This window comes from Papio anubis, chromosome 8 (assembly GCF_008728515.1).
Source record: "Papio anubis isolate 15944 chromosome 8, Panubis1.0, whole genome shotgun sequence".
Taxonomy (NCBI): domain Eukaryota; kingdom Metazoa; phylum Chordata; class Mammalia; order Primates; family Cercopithecidae; genus Papio; species Papio anubis.
The window spans coordinates 56,480,243-56,495,972 of NC_044983.1; the positions used below are offsets into that span (position 1 = coordinate 56,480,243).

Here is a 15,730-nt window from a genome sequence, read left to right on the forward strand (position 1 = left end):
GCCCGCGCCAGGACATGAGGACGGCGAGTGGGCCCCCCGGGGGCGGGGCGTCCCCTGGGGACGCAGGGCGGAGCGGGGTCATCGCTGGCACGCGGAAGGCCCTCGCAAGGCCCTCGCTGCCGGCACCGTGGCCTCCCACCCACTCGGGGCGCTCGTTTCACCTCGTGCCCGCCTCAGTGGCTCGGGCCCCGGAGCTCCGGCCACTTCCTGACCGGAAGGCCGAGCCCCACCTGGCCTGACAACATGGCGGCCGGGAGAAGGCCCCCACACTGCCGGGCCCCCGGACGCTGAGACTGGGCGCGAAGTGGGCAGGAGTCAGCGAGGCCACCTCGCGCCCGTGCGCACCGCTGTAGGGTCATTTCCAGCGCTGGCACCTGGCTCAGCCCTCAGCCCTCCTGGCCCCTGGGCTTCTCGAAATGGCCACACTATCCCCCCTTCTCGGCCTGGTTCCGCCCTTTCTTGGCCTCAGGTGCTGCACAGGCCACGCCCTCTGCTCTGAGCCGGAGCCCTGCTTGCCACCTGCCCTCCCTCATGGCTCCCGCTCTTCCTCACTCTGGTCGTCTCGGGAGGCCTTCTCTGGATGGATCCCCGGCTAGGTCCCCGTAACTTGACCTCAGCAGCCTGTTTTGCCTTCGTAGCCCACAGCCCACTTGTAAATCTGTGTTCCAGGTCTGCCCTGGGGAGAAGGGGGTGGTAATGCCTGTTGCTGACATAGCTCTATCAGAAAGGTGCTCGGTGGATGAATGAATGAATGCAGTGGAGCATGAGGGCGCAGGCGCCATAGCGGGGAGGGGCAGGAGGGAATAGTGTGCCGGCAGCCACAGGAATAGGAAAGAGAAATACTCTGTCCGAATGGTTTGTTTTTTGTGTTGGTGGGATTGCTCAATGCATGGCTCTTCTTGATCAGTGAGAAATGTGACCGGAGAAAGACATTAGAGTTTTATAGCTGATGTTAAAAAATAAGAGCAGCCACATTGACACGATTTGCTTCCTGAGACCGATGAGAGTGAAGAGCTAACAGCTTTGGGCTAAACGTTCGAGTGCATTTTTATTAATAAGGCTAGATGAACTATTGCTGGCTTTCCAATTGTATGTATCCCTCATAGAATCAGACACCAACTCAGGGAGGGGCCTTTCCAGCACACAGAGGGCTCTGCCTGTTTTTTGGCGGGGGGAGTCTTGGTCTGTCGCCCAGGCTGGAGTGCAATGGCGGATCTTACCTCACTGCAACCTCCGCCTGCTGAGTTCAAGGGATTCTGCATCAGCCTCCCGAGTAGCTGGGATTACAGGCACCTGCCACCATGCCCAGCTACTTTTTGTATTTTAGTAGAGACAGATTTTCACCATGTTGGCCAGGCTGGTCTCAAACCCTGACCTCAGGGTATCCGCCCTCCTTGGCCTCCCAAAGTGCTGAGATTACAGGCGTGAGCCACCGTGCCCGGCCCCTTCCTCTTTTTGGCTTCCACTTGGCCACAGGAGCTTCCCTTTGGGGCCGCGACTGAATCATGTTAGCCGCTGGATCAAGGGAGCCATCTGAAACTCCCTGGAGCAGGATTTCTCCAGTATATGGCAACACTCTACCTTAGAAAAACAAAACAAAACGTCTAGCCACATGGTATAATGGGAAAAAAACCCAAACTTGGGCTAGAAAGTACAGGCTATTATTTTGTTTCTAATACCACTATGTATATGGACAGAACAGTTAACTCTCCCCATGCCCTGTGTCTTCCTTCGTGAAAGGTGGTGACACTGCACCTTCACAGCCTACTTCATATGACTTTGGTGCAAAATGAGACAGCAGATGTTAAAGTACTTTCAGAGACAGTTGTTTTCAGAACCTTCATCACATTGTGGTATTTGAAACCTTGGAGTCCTCCTTGACTCTTTCACAGGCTACATTGAATTTGAGCCTCTGGCTCTGCCTTCGGAGTATATGCAGAATCTGATACCTTTTCTCTCCACTTCTTCCACCCGGCTCCGCGGCCTTTTTTCCTTGGCGGTGTTACTGCAGTAGCTCCTCAACTGCTCTCCCTGCTGCTGCCTGTGTTGCCTGCAGTCTGTTTCCAATGTTAGCAGTCAAAGTCATCTCTCAGAGCCAGAGTTGGATCATGTCTCTCCTCTGCTGAAAACACTTCCGTGACCCACCTTCTTCAGGCAAAACCTCAGCCCTCACAGAAGCACCCTCTGCTCCAGCCTCCCCCATCCAGTATCTCATGGGACACCGCATTTTGTCCTTGCTGTCCTTTAGATGCTCAGGTACCAGTTCCCCTCTCAGTCTCCACAGTTGCTCTGACCTCCTCAGACACTGTCAGGGCCTCTTAGGGCCTACTGGGCTGACTCAGTTCCTTCACGATCATACATAACTATCTTCCCTGTGAGGCAACCCCTCACCACCCAATTTAAAATTGCACCCCCTTCCTCCAACCTGTCCGCCTGCTGTGATTTGGTTTTTCTGTCTTACTTTTTAGTTATTTACTTACTTGACTCTCTCCACACTAGAATTTAATTAAGCTACATGAAGGAATCATTGTCTATAATGTTTACTGATGGATCTCCAGTGCCTAGAACAGTGTTTGACAGATGGTAGGTGCACAATACGTATTTGTCACTTAAAATTATATGGGAGCTGTTCATTACAGGGAAAAATGTCTTCAGTTCTCTGTAGCACACTTTTTGGCATAGTATAGCTGATGAAACTTTGTAAGCAAGATAGCAAATATTGTTATAGTGACTTTCAGAAATTAAAGACAGTGTTTCTCTTTGAGACAGTCCTAATCAGCAAATTACACATTTTTTCCCCTCATGTTACATCTACCTTAAGCCTTTTTTTTTTTTTTTTTTTTTCCTGGAGTAATGCATGAATGATGATATATCTTCCCTCAGGTCATTGCATCTGGGTACATAATGTTCATTTGTCCCATTTACTGGTGATATTTAGTTTGATCACTTGGTAAAGGTGAGTTATTTCATTTGAAAAGAAAATTATTAGAATAACATTAGTTTACTGTCAAGTTGGAATTATAGTGATTTACTTGCTTGTAAATGAAAGATAGTTTATCATTGTGGTGTTTTCCATTTAGTTACTTGTTTGCTGCAGGTAAACACTTTGGTTAGGTATTAGACCTGGCAGTAACTTTGTGTAGAACTTTTCTGAGGGCACAAAGTTATTTCACATTTTTGTTTCAAGAGTATTTCTAGCGCTATGTATTTTGTTTATCTAGAGAGAAAGTAACTGTGGTCTTGATATAGGTCAGGCCTTGCAGTGGCACAGTATGTGACCCTAGCTTCTTTACTGTTACTTTCCTTTTGGTCATGCTGCCACTTAGGTGGTTATGTAGTTAAACCTTACGGGTGTAGGGGAAGGGCAGGTGGCATGGGCTGAAAAGTATAAAGTAACTAGCCCTGAAAGTTGACTGATTGAAGGTTCATTATACGGTCATGTGCCATGTAATGATGTTTTGGTCAGCGATGGGCTACATATACAACAGTGGTCTCATGAGACCGTAATGGAGCTGAAAACTTCTGTTGTCCAGTGACACTGTAGTCATCATAATATAGAGCAACACATTACCCATGGGTTTGTGGTGATGGTGGTATAAACAAACCTACTGTACTGCTAGTCTTATAAAAATACAGCATGTAAAATTATGCACAGTACATAATATTTGATAATAACAGTAAACAACTATGTTACTAGTTCTTGTATTTGCTATACTATACTTTTTATTGTTATTTTGGAGTATACCTCTTTTACCCTTTTTTTTTTTTATTTAACTGTAAAACATCTTCAGGCAGGTCCTTCGGGGATATTCCAGAAGGCATTGTTATCATTGGAGATGACAGTTCCATGCCTGTTATGGCCTCCGAAGACCTTCCAGTCTTCAAAGTGGGACAGAATGTGGAGGTGGAAGACAGTGATATTGAAGATCCCAGCCTGTGTAGGTTTAGGCTAATGTGTATTTCTGTCTTAGTTTTTAGCAAGAAGGTTTGAAGCCGGGCGTGGTGGCTCGTGCCTGTAATCCCAACACTTTGGGAGGCCAAGCTGGGTGGATCACGACTGAGGTCAGGAGTTGGAGACCAGCCTGGCCAACATAGCGAAACCCCATCTCTACTAAAAAAATAAATTAGCTTGGGTGTGGTGGCAGGCGGTAATCTCAGATACTCAGGAGGCTGAGGCAGGAGAATCTCTTGAACCTGGGAGGTGGAGGTTGCAGTGAGCCAAGATTGTGCCATTGCACTCCAGCCTGGGAGACAGAGTGAGACTCCATCTTAAAAAAAAAAAAAAGTTTGAAAAGTAAAAAACTAAATTAAACATTTAAAAATAGGAAAAAGCTTTTGGAATAAAGACATAAAGAAAATACTTTTGTATGACTATACAATGTGTTCTTTTTTTAAGTTGTAAAAGAGTCAAAAGGTTAAGGAAAGTCTATAGAATAAAGTTACAGTAAACAGGTAAATTTATTGAAGAAAGAATTTTCATAAATTCATTATAGTCTAGGTATACAATGTTTCTAAAGTCTACAGCAGTGTGCAGTAACGTCCTAGGCCTTCATATTCACTCACCCACCACTCACTCACTGACTCTCCCAGGGCAACTTCTAGTTTACAAGCTTCATTCATGGTAAGTGCCCTATACAAGTGTATCGCTTTTAATCTTTTATATTGTATTTTTGCTGTACCTTTTCTTTTTTTTTTTTCTTTTTTTTTTTTTTTTGAGACAGTGTCTTGCTCTGTCGCCCAGGCTGGAGTGCAGTGGCCGGATCTCAGCTCACTGCAAGCTCCGCCTCCCGGGTTTACGCCATTCTCCTGCCTCAGGCTCCCGAGTAGCTGGGACTACAGGCGCCCGCCACTGCGCCCGGCTAGTTTTTTGTATTTTTAGTAGAGACGGGGTTTCACCGTATTAGCCAGGATGGTCTCGATCTCCTGACCTCGTGATCCGCCTGTCTCGGCCTCCCAAAGTGCCGGGATTACAGGCTTGAGCCACCACGCCCGGCCTTGCTGTACCTTTTCTATGTTTAGATACCACTGTGTTGCAGTTGCCTACAGTATTCTGCAACATGTTGCACAGGTTTGCAGCCTAGGAGCAATAGGCTGTATCATATTGCCTAGGTGTGTAGGAGGCTGTACCATCTAGGTTTGTGTAAGTGCACTCTGTGATGTTCGCACAAAGACAAAATCACTTAGCGACACATTTCTCAGACAATATCCTCATCATTAGGTGACACATGACTATGTTTACAGGTAGCCTCTTGCATTCTAAACTAACACTGGAGTGATGCATGACACTATTTGGATATGGGAAAGGATTTTTGTCACCCACAGTGTAGGAAGCTTTGGAGATTGGCAGACTTCCTTTTTTGATTCAAGTAAGTCTAAATTATGATTTCAGATGAGTAGGCTGAAAATATTTTGTAAAGTTCCAGAGCAGGAATATGGAAAATTTGGACACCTTTCATTTTGAAGTTCCACAATTGTTAGATTTAGGTAGATTCATTGATTTTATGTCTTTAAAATGTTTGGAACATGTGAGGGGGATCAAAGATTTATAAACTTCTTTTTTTTCAGAATTTTCTTGAAATGGACATCAGTCCCAGACTGACACATTCTTACATTATTAGTATTGATTAAATATGTTAGGAGCTAGTCTGTCTTCTCCATGAATTATTAGTGGATCAAACCTTTGTACTGCGCACTCTGGGAGCCCTGGGTAATAAATAAAGCCCTGGGGTAATAAAGGTGTACAAGGCACATTCTGCAGCTGCCCTCAGGGAGCTCCAGCACTGGGGGACCCTCCTCAAATGGCAGTCTGTGAAGCCCAGCTCCAGTGAGTCCTGTGAAAGAGCAGAGAGTCCATTGTGAGATAAAATCGGGCAACCAACTTCTCATCCCCACAGGTCTTCCCGCTAACCTGAAAGGAAACTGAGGCCTTGTGAGGGTTATCAGCTAGCAGAACTTGGATGGACACCAGATCTGTTTGACAAAGGCAAAAAAATTATAATTAATTATTTTTCTAACATCTGGCTGATTGTAAGTATGCTTATTCCAAAATATTCAAGCCATAAAACATTCATGAAGTAGAAAGTGAAAGCCCCCACTCCTGATAAATTCAGATACCTTAATTAATCTTTTAGGTTTTTAATGGGAGAAAGGTTGCAGAGTGTGAGCATATTATAGATATGCAGCTCCTTTTTTCCCAAAATACTGTGGCTGATCTTTTCATACCAACACACAGAGCTCTGATTTTTTTCAGCTAGGTCAAATGACTGTGTCCTGTTCCATATAATTTCACTTATCTGTCCTCTTTCAATGGCCAGTTGGTTCATTTCAGTGTTTCACTATTGAAAATGGCACGGCTGTAAAGATCATTAGCCTTTTATATACCTCTCTTTGCACATTGGGATAAATTCCTAGAAAGGGGTATTACAGGGTCACAGACCATGTTCATTTTAAATATGGTACATGTTCCTGGATTGACCCCAGAAAGGCCATATCAGTTCACACTCCTTTCATTGGTGTACGAGTTACCCTTTTTGTTTTTTTCTTTGCACTCACCAACTGTGGACCTTAGTGTCTTTTGCCAATTTGATAGGTGCCTTTCTTTTATTACCAGTGAAGTCAAGTATCATTCCATGTGTGTTTTTGACCCTCTGTGTTTCCTTAAAGCCTGTCCTCTGCACCATTGTGCTCTTGAGCCTCCAGCTTCTGTGATCGCCTTCCGTGACTGAATATCATCGCCTCGAGCCTGTGCACCCTTCTCCATTCTGGTAGAGAGAGAGTAGAGGCTAAGACGGCTGTCTCTGAAAGCAGTCTCAGGGATTATTCCCATTGCTGCTGCTCGCCAGCAGTGGCCTCTTGGCAGGCTACTTAACCTTTGAGCGTTTCAGTTTCCATTCCTCTAATGGGGGTAACAAGGATTAAACGAACGAGTGCATCTGAAGCCTTAGCACAGGGCCTGGCATGTGAGTAATGTCCAGGAAATGCTTGCCACCGTCAGCAGCAGCACCTGTGTGGGAAATTACTTTCCCTCCTCCTTTTTCTGTGGGAGTCCCTGAGAGCCCTGCTCAGCAACCTGGATCTTCATCAGTGCTGGGATTCTCTTGGCAGCTGCTGCTTTTCCAAGTGGACCCTTTTCTCTTTGTCACTCCATGTTGAGGCCTGTGAAGTGAGGTCCCATCAGCTTTGGCTTGGAGCCTGGGCATTTTCCTTCTGGTTGGTCTTATGGATTGAATTGTGTCACTCTCTCCCACCCAAACTCATATGTTGAAACCCCTAATCCCCAAGGCAATTGTATTTGGAGATAGGGCCTTTAGGGAAGTAATTAAGATTACATGAGGTCATAAGGTGGTCATAAGGTAGGATCATGATCTGATGGGACTGGTGGCCTTATACAAAGAGGAGAAGAGAGAGCTGGCTCTCCCAGTTAACAAAAAAGAGGCCAAGTGCGCACACAGTGAGATGGTGGCTGCCTCTAAGCCAAGAGAAGAGGCCTGAGAATGAATCCTGCCTTGCCAGTACCTTCGTCTTGGACTTCAGTCTCCAGAACTGTGAGAAATAAATTTCTGTTTAAACCACCCAGGCTATGGAGTTTGTTATGGAGCTCTGGCAGACAGATTGTTGGAGAACCACAGTCCTGGTGGTTGGGTGCCTGCCTCAGGCATTATTGTTTCTAGGCCAGTGGTTTGTGCATCAAAATGCTTGGTAAAGCAGACTGCCAGGGCTTACTCCAAGAATTTCAGATTTAGGATTGACATGAGAAGTCACATTTCTAACCAGTTCCCCAGCAGTGCTGATGCTGCCGATTCTGGTCCATGTTTGGAGAACCACTGGTTTAGGTGGTGTGTCGGAGAGGCTTCAGGCAAACGCTGGGAGATGGGGTAGGGATAGTGGCTCTTCCACCCAACTAGGAAGTTATTTAAACTCAGAGCCTCAGTTTCATTATCTGTAAAAGGGTGATAGTATTTATTCTACTTATTTCATGGGATTATTGAAGTCAGATGCATAAATGAAAGTTTTTAGGTCCTCCTGCTTTTCATACAGAGTAGTTTCATACAGAATAGGACTGGGGTCAGGGATGTTGCATTCTTTTTGCATAAAGAGAAGAACAAATAAAATGCTGAAGTATTCTAATAGTAAATTACAAAGCAAAAGTAAGGTATTTCCTTCCTTTTCTTCACCAGATACGGCCTGGTCATCTGATTTGCTGACTGCTTGGACTTTGGTCTTTACCCACTTCTCTTCTCTGCAATCCCCACAGCAACTTCTCTTGAAAGCCAGGCAGTTTAGCTAAGAACCCTTTATTACAGTATCTGTGGCTCCTTATTCTGGCCCTGCCTTGTCAAGGATGCCTGTGGCTTTTTTGGTGATTGAGACAGTGGAAATTACTGAGTTTCTAGTTCTACTCCATGGGTACGATTGTGGTCATGCTTTTCATGTCCAGGGTATTGTAGTTGAAAGGTCTTTTTTGGATTTGTTTTGCCGTGCTTAAAATGTTTTGTGTTGTATAAGTTTTAAATATATAATTACTGGCATATTGTATTTTCGACAGTGTTATCAACCCATAATAAGATTGCTAATCATTTAGAGCTATGGTTTTCACATGAGAACCCCAAAGAGCTTTGGTTTATGTTGGTTAGATCTATGGATAATTACTGCATTTGAAATTAAATCTGAGAAGTGTAAAAATATTTAGTTTATTTAAAATCAACATAAATCCAGTGCAAGTTAATATAAATAGCGTAACTTTTGTTTTTTGAAACAAAAGTTTATTGAGAATGAGTGACATTCTTTCCTATTTTTATAAATCTCTTTAATGCCTGGTTTGAGAAAACAGCTAGATTCTCATAGCTGCTTCTACATTCAGTCTTTTATAATATGTTGTTTCGGTTGAAGAACATAAAGAAAATCTGGTCTCATGTGGACATGTAATTAAAAAGGGAGGAATTTTTAGCCTTCTTAGATAATTAGACACTACATCAAAACTCTACAAGGGGTAGCTGCTTAAAGGTAGTTTCAATGTGGAATCTGAAAGTGTATGAGTGAAATTTCTGTGCTTGAGTTCATTAAAATCTGTTGATCTATCTTGCACTTTGAATGGATCTTTTCACCATTCATGGTTTTATAACATTGTTCATTGGTAATTTGGAAATTATTGGTTTAATGAATTACATAAATCTTTCAAATGCTGGCATATTTTATCATTTTTTAAAAATTGTGTTTGTGTTACCACCTATCTAATCAGAAAGCCTTTTAAGTATCAGAAAACTGTCAAATTCTTGGTGGTAGATACAGGTTTTCCAAAATTCCCATTTTATTCGAATACTCATTTTATTTTATCATTGGCAACAAAACTGTCAATTGTTTTCTTGGAAGTAACAGGCTTATTTTGTTCATTTTTGAAATGTTTGCCAAATACTCAAGTCTGTATAACCGTAGTTTTTCAGTTGTTTTTTTTCTCCCCTAGGTAAAACTGGTGGTCTTTGAAAAAAGCCTGCACCTCAGTTATACAATCTACTTCTCCTCTCCCTCAAATGGAATGGTTACTGACATTTAACCACCATCTAGAAGGAATGTAGGAATGATGGCATAGAGAGCACGTCTCTGTGTATAGACAGGCTACTCAGAGCCATTTGGAGGAAGCAAGTACTCTGCTGGTTAAAAGCAAAAAACCTAACATAGTTGACTTAATATGCCAGAAATTATGTAAATGAATGTTGTTTCCTTCAACATAGTGACCTTGGAGACAGGACATCACATTCAGTGATAATGCCAACAGTTAGAACGTTTTTAGAATGCCACCTTGTTTGGAATTGCTTCAAGTTGTGACTTTAAGCTTCCTCCATAGATTGTGTTTAGATGTACTGTTTTAAAGTTGTAAGGCCTCAAATGCTTGTTAAGTTTTTCCCAATTATATCTGAATATAGTTGTCTAGTCTGTGAAGACCCTATTGCATAGTGGAGAAATTGTGGACACATTTTTTAACAATTTAGGATATTTATCACACAGGACCCAGCCCATGCAAGCATAATTCTCAGAGGCAGGCCTGGGTTCTCACCTCTGCTCTGCCACTGACTGGCTGGGTGGCCTTGAACAAAGCATTTGCCTTCTTACTATTTCTCTGTGAGGTTAAATAGTTGGCTTAGGTCTCAAGTCTTTTAGCCCTCATGTTCAATGATTCAGAGATTCTAGAGGCATGACAGGAGGATTCCCTTCATAATCTGGGAAGGTGGTTCTTCAGGGGGTTTGCTTCACAGCCTTCCTGTCCCTTTTGGCCAGCATGTTTCTGGCCTAGGAAGACAGCAGGCTTCCTGTGGTTGTGATTTTTTAAAGGCAGTGTTTAATTCTTATTACAGCACAAGAACTTGGGTAACAGCATTTGCGTATTGTAGATTATCAGCTCCTACAGAGATACCCTGTATATTTGGGGTTAAACTGGGAGCAAGGAAAGTTGGGTGACTAGATTAAGGTTGGTGCAGGACGGCAGGGAGAACAACTGGCAGGGAGAACAACTGACGTTTGCCGACTGCCATATGCAAGGCATTTTGTTAATAGCCACTTGTGACAGTTAAATGAATCGCTTCCAAGTAGCCTTGTGAGGGAGGTGGTGGAGGTGATGGAATGCGAATTTTCATAGATGAGGAAGCTGAAGTTTCTCAAGAGCTACTTTAATTTGCCTGAGGTAAAGAGAGTGTTTGAGCCAGATCTAGCTGGCTTTTTACAACTGGTTCCCCCCAAATTTCTCCTTTTTTCCTGCATCTCTTCCCAGCCATTATATTCCTTTTTTTTCATTTTTCTCTATGACTGTTTTAAGCTGTTCTAAAGTGTTGGAGAAATGTCACAATTGGACATCATTAATCTTTGAGAAGTGGTGATTTTATAAACTTTAACATTTATAAACTTAATTTTTGATAAAGGTCAATAAAAACTAAAGAAAAGAAAATGCTTATGTTAAGTCATAGGCCTGTGTTGAAATAGATGGCCCAGGGCTATTAGATATGTGAAATTGAGGGCAGATAAGCTTTGGGACAAGCAAGGACAGAATGTGCAAATCTGGTATTCAAGTGTTTCCAATTTGCCTTTCCATATTAAGAACAGAAATTCAAATTTTGGTGGATTATTTGTTTAAAAGAACTATTATCTTTTACTCCTTCAACAAGTGCATTCATGTACCTGCTTTATCCTAGTCACAGCGATAAGTCCTGGGGATAAAGAGGGGCAGGAGCCCATGGCCCAGGGCCTCAGAGCCACAGGGCTCCCAACCAGCAGCTTGAGTTCTTAAATTCCAGATTCCAGATGTGGGGAAATGTACTGATGGCAGGTTGTTAGGGATGAAGATGTCTTAAAGGAATGTTCGGTTATCTCTCCTGAAGGTTTTTAAAAATTGTGGAAGTCAAGATCAAGGATGAAGATGAAATTTCTTGTGGTTTCTTAATGAGATCTCTCTACTATCTGCATACTTAAGAATTCTGAGTAGTATCCCAAAGTGTACCATCAAGACAGATCTAGCAGAGAGTTGAATTTTTATATATTTTTTATATTGCTAAGCATATTTTTTGTTAGGGATTCGAAGTAGTTAAGTCATCCTCACAGCATCCCTGGGGATGACAGTTGACATTAAGCTATTTTATTATTGGAAAAGGAAATTATGGAGGTTGCTTCTCACTCAGATTTTTTCAGCAAATAATTGGGAAATGGAAAGAATATGTTAAGCGTCTGCATTATAGGATGCCCTTGCAGTTACATTCTGAACCCTTGAACTGTTATTTTGATGGAAGGGTTACAGTTGTGTGGCAGAGAGCTTATATTGTTGGTGATTAGGGAGAGATTGTGTACTGCCAGACCTGTTTAGGAGTAAAGGGTAGTGAGAGGTTTCACTCTTCTGAGAAAATTGCTTCAGCTGACTTACTTGTTTCAGGACCAACACTCCAGGCTTATGGGACTGGGTCTGAGAGGTACCTGAGCCATTTTCCTGGAGGTGGTGCTGGCAGGCGTTCCAGTGCCAACTTCCCTTCCTTTAGGTGGGGAGCAGGGGGATTTCCTCCAATGAGAACAAGCGAATGTGTTCTGAGAAGTGATGGTTTATAACAGTTGGCATCAGAAGTATACAAGTTTACTACCAAAACCAGGTTCTAATTTACCTGCAGGGAGGAGCAGTTACTTTCTGATTTCTAATAGTTTCCTGGTAAATATCCCATAAAATGTAATTTTGCATTTAAAACTGAAGCTTCACTGAATCATTTACGTAACATGTGTATTTGATTTATTTATATAATTATGTTTTATCCATTATCTGTGCTTCTTGAAATTTGAAATATTTTTCTTTCACCAGAAGTGTGGATTTCAGAAGAGGACAGCTATACTTAGCGTATTTCCAATTGTGAAGCTAGTAAAGTTAGTATCTGAGAGTGAAGGGACTTTTGCCATTCTCTTCAGCCTCCTTTCCACTTCCCCATTCTGGAGATACATCAAGAATCAGAGAGGTTAAGTAACTGGATCAAGGCCACATGGCCTAGTTTAATATTTTGTGTATTTAAATTTTTCAGGTTAAAACACGAAATGTGTGATCATCTGCACTGAGTGCTAATTATCTACCAAGTATCGCGTTAAGTGCATTACATCACACAATCTAATTTGGCCTGATGAATTAAAGGTAGGTGGTATCATATGTATTTTACAAATGAGAAAAGGAATTTATTTGTAGTGCAGGTTCAGTTATAGTTCAGAGTCAGTCTCAGACCTTCATTGGGCCCAGAGTGTTCTGTTGATTCTTTCTTTAACATAAGCACCTCATGACCACTACACCCTGCGTAACTCATTGAGCCAATTGTAGCCATCAGAGTGGAAGCACATCCACTGCTGATTTCCTTCCGCCATCTGCACCCACCTTCCTGTGTGTCCCAGGGGGTTCTGCCTCTCCCATCTCATCTCTTCGGAGACGTTTCCTTAATTTCCCGCTTTGTGTCTTTGCCCCTTCTTACTCCTCTCTCCCTCCGTGCCTACTTCTGTTAGTGTTTAATTGTATATTTTATGTAGCAAATGCTTACATAGTGCTAAGTGGCAGACATTGTTCTAAGTGCTTTACAAATACTAATGTACTTAATGCTCCTAATAATTCTGAAATAAATACTATTATTATCCCCATTTTATTTTATTATTTATTTATTTATTTATTTATTTTGAGATAGGGTCTTGCTTGTTGCCCAGGCTGTAGTGCAGTGGCTCGATCATGGCTCATTGCAGCCTCGACCTCCTAGGCTCAAGGGATCCTTCCACCTCAGCCTCCCAAGTAGCTGGGATAACAGGCGTGTGCCACCCCTGCCCGGCTAATTTTTGTATTTTTAGTAGAGATGAGGTTTCCCCATGTTGGCCAGGCTGGTCTTGAACTCCTGACCTCAAGTGATCCCCCCGCCTAGGCCTCCCAAAGTGCTGGGATTACAGGCATGAGCCACTGTGCCTAGCCCATAGTAACTACTTTTAACAGAGTTAATATCCAACTTGTTGAATCTGATGGACACTTGTCTTACCTTGCTTCTTTCTCTGTAGCATTTGAACTAGTTGGTCACTTCCTTCTTAAAGCTTTCTCTTGGTGTTTGCCCTTACCTTGTTGGCTGATTCCTCTGCCTGCCCTCTGAGTGTTGATATTCTTCAGGATTCTGTCCTTGCTCTTTTCTCTTGTCATTCTAAATATGCTTTTGGGTTGACCTCATCTGCTGCAACTTTGTCTTCCTTTTGTTTGTCAGTGACTTAAATGGCCATATCTCAGCTCAGCATTCTCTCTTGAGCTCTCTACTTTCATATCGTACTGTCTCCTGGAGAGCTCTGTGTGAATTTTTTTCTATACCTCTCTTCCATACCAAATAAATAAATCCTGCTTCTCTCCTGTTCCCCACATTTCAGTGAATGGTTTTTACCATCTGCTCAGTTACTCAAGTCACAGTCCTCGTTATCATCCCAGACTCTCCTTCATCCAGAAACAAGTCTCTCTCTTGAGTATATCTGTCTCCTTCTTTGTAGCACCATCGTCTTTTACCGAACTCCTGTATGAGCCCTTGAATTTGTCTTCCTGGTTCCAGTCTCATACCTTTCTCTTCCAGTCTGTGCTCCACAGCTAAGTAAAATGCACAACTCTCTAAAAAAGCATAGCTTAAAAACTGTGGATTCTTTGACCCTGTTGATGGGAAATTTGCCAGACCATGTTACCTTGGAGGTTCTACTCTGAAAGCTGGAACAGGTCTCTACACAAACAAGGAATTGTAAAGCTGGAAAGGTATCATCAGTGTGCAGTTCTTTTGAATGGTATAGTATTAGCAGAGAGATGAAAGATGCTTTAATTCCCCACCCCAATCCAAAACCCACCCTCACTTATGTGAATAAAGTCTTAAGAAACCCATACAGTCATTGACTCTTCCATGTTTTTGTGGCAGGAGGAAGGAGTGTTAGTGATATACTGAGATGTTAGGTAATGGCTAATTCCACAGCTATTTTAAGGCACTGTGTCTGGCATTGGGGGTACAAGTGAGAGATATAAAAGGCAAGGTCTTTCTTTTTTTTGAGACAGAGTCTCGCTCTGTCGCCCAGGCTGGAGAGCAATGGCACTATCTCGGCCCACTGCAACGAGCAAGGTCTTGATGTGCCTGCCTACCTGGGGACACTGTGCACATTTATAGAGATATAATGGGGACATTGAAATGTTTTATGATGAAAGAAATATTGAAATATAGTCTATATTTACAGGTTGACCTTTAAAGAAGATATCATTTTTTCAAAGAAAAATGTGAAAAAATGAAAAAGAATTCTTTCAAAATTAAGATAACAAGGTTTATTTTAACTTTTAAGTTTGGGGGTACATGTGAAGGTTGTCACATAGATAAACTTATAGGGTTTTTTTGTACAGATTATTTCATTACCCAGGAATTAAGCCCAGTACCCAAGAGTTATCTTTTCTGTTCCTCTCTCTCCTCCCACCCACCACCCTCAAGTAGACCCCAGTGTCAATAACAGAAAAATTAGATTTATTCTACAAGTGTTATACATGATTCTGAAAGGTTAAAAGTTACTAAATAACCAGTTTGTATGTAGCTAGTAAAAGTTATTTGGATATGATGATCTAAGCAGTTTTGAGTACAAAGTGGTATTTAAGAACTTTTGCCATAAGTTATCTCACTGTCTTAGGATGGCAGGATTTTGGGGCTGAGGAAATTTGGCATTTGAACACGGAGAGCTCCAGACAGGTGCCCAACCAAAGCACAGAGTGCTTGTGAGTGTGCTTTTGAAGTAGAAAATTTAGATATGTGGTCTGTCAGAACATTTTTTTTTTTTTTGCCAAACATTTATTTATATTCTTCAGATTTATTTAATGGGATAGTGACATTTCAAATGATTTCTGAGAAATGGGCATAAAGTAGGGAATTTGGTATGTTTGGAGATGCAGCAGGTATGGGGGAGGAAACTTGAAAATGTGGGTAGGTATAGTATGATGCAAGTATTATCCCTGATGATACCTAATTATTTAGGTTTCCTTATCTGGATCATAATTTTATTATCAACTGATTTATGGTAGTTAAACTCATTAAGATCATATAGATGAGTGGGTGCAGCAGTCTTAGGCCTTAGTAAACACTGTATTTTAAAACTGAGTAGGTGCCTGCTTCTTTTTGTAATCTTTGATTAAACCAAGTACAAAATTCAAAGCTTCATAGGTAGACTTAAATTATTTTCATCATTCTCATTATGC

General features: G+C 42.2%; 1 protein-coding gene across 8 annotated transcripts in view; it reads left to right on the forward strand.

The window, feature by feature from the left end:
- Positions 1-15,730, forward strand: part of CHD7 (chromodomain helicase DNA binding protein 7) — a 188,464-nt gene that overhangs the window by 34,972 nt on the left and 137,762 nt on the right. Inside the window, exon 2 of one of the 8 annotated variants that reach the window (XM_021942360.2) lies at positions 12,540-12,646. The exons of the other annotated variants lie outside the window; for them this stretch is intronic. The gene's annotated coding sequence lies outside the window, so the exon portion shown is untranslated. The remainder of the gene's footprint in view (positions 1-12,539; positions 12,647-15,730) is intronic. 8 annotated transcript variants of the gene reach the window in all.